The 4,464-nt window shown below is 36.1% G+C and overlaps 1 non-coding gene across 1 annotated transcript; it reads right to left on the bottom strand.

Moving 5' to 3' along the window:
• Positions 1-3,706: 3,706 nt before the first annotated feature.
• LOC112859119 (U6 spliceosomal RNA) lies at positions 3,707-3,815 on the bottom strand. Its single transcript, XR_003223438.2, has one exon. It is a non-coding gene; the product is annotated as a U6 spliceosomal RNA (small nuclear RNA).
• Positions 3,816-4,464: the final 649 nt, after the last annotated feature.

Raw genomic sequence — 4,464 nt, 5'->3', positions numbered from 1 at the left:
TAATGTGAGCCATTCTGATAGGTATGAGGTGGCATCTCATTGTGGTTTTGATTTGTATTTCCCTGATGATGAGCAATGTTGAGCATTTTTTCATGTGTCTGTTGGCCATCTGGATATCTTCCTTGGAGAAGTGTCTATTCATGTCTTTTGCCCATTTTTTCACTGGGTTATTTGTTTTTTGGATGTTGAGTTCGATAAGTTCTTTATAGATTTTGGATACTAACCCTTTGTCTGATATGTCATTTGCAAATATCTTCTCTCATTCTGTCAGTTGCCTTTTAGTTTTGCTGATTGTTTCCTTCACTGTGCAGAAGTTTTTATTTTGATGAGGTCCCAGTAGTTCATTTTTGCTTTTGTTTCCCTTGCCTCTGGAAACGTGTTGAGTAAGAAGTTGCTGTGGCCAAGATCAAAGAGGTTTTTGCCTGCTTTCTCCTTGAGGATTTTGATGGCTTCCTGTCTTACATTTAGGTCTTTCATCCATTTTGAATTTATTTTTGTGTTGGGGTAAGAAAGTGGTCCAGTTTCATTCTTCTGCATGTCACTGTCCAGTTTTCCCAACACCATTTGCTGAAGAGACTGTCTTTATTACACTGGATATTCTTTCCTGCATTGTCAAAGATTAGTTGACCATGTGTTTGTGGGTCCATTTGTGGGTTCTCTATTCTGTTCCATTGATCTGAGTGTCTGTTCTTGTGCCAGTACCATACTGTCTTGATGATTACAGCTTTGTAATATGTCTTGAAGTCTGGGATTGTGATGCCTCCTACTTCGGTTTTCTTTTTCAAGATTGCTTTGGCTATTTGGGCTCTTTTCTGGTTCCATACAGATTTTAGGATTGTTTGTTCTAGTGAAGAATGTTGGTGTTATTTTGATAGGGATTGCATTGAATATGTAGATTGCTTTGGATAATATTGACATTTTAACAATATTTGTTCTTCTGATCCAGAAGCATGGAATATTTTTCCATTTTTTTGTGTCTTCTTCAATCTCTTTCATAAGCTTTCTATAGTTTTCAACATATAGTGTAATATTAGTTTCAGGTATACATATTAGAATAGTAGAATATTAGAATCAGGTGTAATATAACGATTCAACACTTCCATACAACACCCAATGTTCATCACAAGTGCACTCTTAGTAAAAGGAGATTTTGGAGAATAAGAATGTGTCAGAAAACTTCCCAGACTATACAAAAGACTAATAATAGCAAACACTGATACCTATGCCTACCATGTACCTGGTACTCAGTGTTTTAATTTGCCAAGGTCTTGAGGTCAACAAACAGAAATCCAGTATTTGAGTCAGTCTGTGTACCTTCAGAGTTTTTGCTATTAATCACTGCATTCAATTGTCTCATAAATATATCACTAAAGTGATACATATTTACATACCTATGTTTCTCAGTCTATCAGGCTTCTATCCTTTGTTGACACCATTTCTTAGGATTCTTCAACTTCCTTTAGCCTGACTATACACATCAAGTAAATTTTTGATCTAAATTCTTTCTCCCAAGCAGGTTTTTTCATCATTTCATTCTAAAAGTTGATTTTGCATGCCTTTATATAAAACACTGAAGATGTCTGGCAGAATTCTTTCAGACTAGGCTGTAATGCAGAGAGGAAATTGCTTAGAAGAAAGGAAATCAGGAAATCTTGGTTCTGCTGATACCACTAACATCTGCTGCCTTGTGTCTATAAGGGAAAAAGTGCTCTAATGGAAGGAAAATTCTATGTGATGACCACAGAAATTAGATGAAGCTTCAAATCTTAAAGCACACTCTTATACAAGAATATTTTTTAAAGTTTTTATAAGCAAAGGAAAAGCCGTTTTCATCTATTGCAAAGTAACAAGAAGGTCCAGAAAACAATAAGCAAAGTGATGCTAGAAAAAACTTTTTTGGCCTCCAATATGCAGTTTTGCTATGTAAGTACTTTGGTTCTTCATGAGCCTTAGCCATATGGAGAGAAAATATCAGCTGTTTCCAAAATGCTGGGACCTAATCCATGAAGGATGGAAATGGTATGTTTTCTAGTACATACATTTGTTTTTAGTATGTACATTTTTTGATATAGCAGTTTTAATAGCTCACGGGAAGCTATGGGCCTCAATTAGGATGAACCACCATAGTCTGGGGAAAAGGTCTAGAATTATCAGCATCAGTCTGGGTTTTGGAGCCATTTATAGAAATGGTTAACTTGTCGTCTATGGGCACCAACTGAAAGAAGATGTGTAAATGTAATTCTGCAAAGAATTGCTTTCTAAATATTAACACAGTCCCTGTGGCTTATGTAACAAATATTAGACACAACAGTGCTGTGATCACAGGATCTTTGTACAATTGCTTGCTAGGCATTTTGCCCATTTGGCTATTCCTTTTCTTCCTCAAAATCCATTTGGTTTCCTCTCAAAGTGCTTTGTTCTTTCAAAGGGAGCAACCTGCCACAATTAAATACTTCAATTAAATTAAGAAATTAAAAATATACACATAAATGAGTAATTACCATGAGAATAGCACTCAATTAAGATTCATGCAACCAACATGTAATGCACACTGGTCACCAGCACTGTAAGATGTCTCCTATGAAGATTTGTTCTTATGATGTGTGCTTTTTGGTATCTAGTAAGAATACTTGCAAAGAAAAAAACCAAATGAGACAATTTTCAGGTTTCCATCACTATCTAAGTTAAAAGTATTCCCTTTTCTATGCAGATCTATCCCTTTATTTATTAGGTTTTTTTGTTAAAATGTTCTCTAAATTTGATGCAACACTTGAAAGCAGATTCACTAATGTTTGGCAGATGTATTCTTGTATTTCTTGTTTGGCAAAATGTATATTCTAATGAATTTATATTTTGGGGGTTTTAGTGATTCATGAAATATTGAGCGACCTAATTAAATTTCTGAAATAAACCGGACTGAGGAGCAGATCTTAGCTTCACGGAGGCTTGCTTACTCATTGCAGATATTTTGTAAGATCTAATTTGGAAAGACAGGCTTTCTTTTCTGCAAATAAATAGAAATGCATATGAAACCTTATGTTATATTGACTTAAACTTCATGTTAAAATGTTACTATGTTTTTGTAAATGTTCCAAATCAAATCTTTGTTTTTCATTCTGTTTCTTTGGATGTGGTGGTAGTCCTACAACAATTTCGTATCTCTACTTTTTTCCTGTTTGAAAACAGCTGATGAGAGAGAAACACGCTCTGGACTTCAGCAAAGCCTCTTCAGTTACACAGCTTGAGTCAAGCAGTCTTCTGACACATGTCAACCGCCCAGATGAAGTCACTGTTCGTGGTTCATTTTTTCCGTTTTAGCAAATGCAAAGCATTACATTCTTTTTGGAAAATCAAAGGCATCTTTTATCAAAGTCAAACACCTCTTCTAACAGCCTTTGAATTCCAAAAAGTGAAGTTTGAACTTGAAGCCAGTGTTTAGTTTTTAGTTCTTATTGGATTCTGTTTATTAAGCCCTGTTTACAAATTCCAAGAGTAAGGATAGCAAAATTCCTGAAAAATGTGCTTTAAAAAATGCATGTTCAAGCTCCTTCCTGCCTTCTCTTAGGAGTTATATGATGAAAATGCTCAAGTTAAACATGTGGCTATTTCTCCAGAAAAATTGCAATTCTTATATGTCCTTTACTTCAAGTTCTAAAAATTGCTTTCTGTTTGTTTATTATTCATATCTAGTTTAAATCCTATAGTTAACATTTCCCAACTTGTTCTTTCCACTTGCGTGTCATCCTTGCACAGGGGCCATGCTAATCTTCTCTGTATCGTTCCAATTTTACTATATGTGCTGCCGAAGGGAGCACCCAACTTTTCTTTCCAAAGAGCTGGGTAAGCATGACATATTCACAGCACATGTTAGTAGCCCAAGCCCCGCTGAAGGGACAGTAGAAGTATGTGAAAGGTATAGTCAGCAAGGACAAAGAGAAAGGGGAGAAGCAGAGTATAAGAAACATTTCAAAAAACGTTTTGGCAGACAGTGAGCAAATGGAGGAGTGACACCTCATCAAACCCATGGAATCAGTTATCACCCAAGGTTCCCTAAAAGTGAGGAGGAGTGCGTATACTAAGGAGACGCCATCTCAGTAACTGTGAGGAACCCAGGAGACACCAGGACTCCAAGACCCATAGAAGTGGACTTGTGATTCAGGACTGAAAACAAGGGGATTGGTTAAAAGTCAGTAGAGACCTGGTGGCCCTACCCTTTCTCAACCCCCAGACTCCTGCCCACCTACCACCCCTCAGTCTTAAAAAGAAAAGGAGTGGGGAGAATCTTGGGAAAACAGAGACCATGTAGGATATGGGATATGAAACTGAGTATTCTGTTCGCTGAATAATTTTCCTACAGACATGTAGTTTTGGAAAACAATTTTCATTAAAATTTAAATAAAGTGAGAAAATTGTAGTCAGTTCAAATATTTAGTGTGATTATTTCATAATAATGATAGTTGTGGA

Source organism: Puma concolor, chromosome B1, assembly GCF_028749965.1.
Source record: "Puma concolor isolate L17-30 chromosome B1, mPumCon1.1.hap2, whole genome shotgun sequence".
Taxonomy (NCBI): Eukaryota; Metazoa; Chordata; class Mammalia; order Carnivora; family Felidae; genus Puma; species Puma concolor.
The sequence above is the reverse complement of the archived record's forward strand: the minus strand, read 5'-3'. Positions and strand labels throughout refer to the sequence as shown.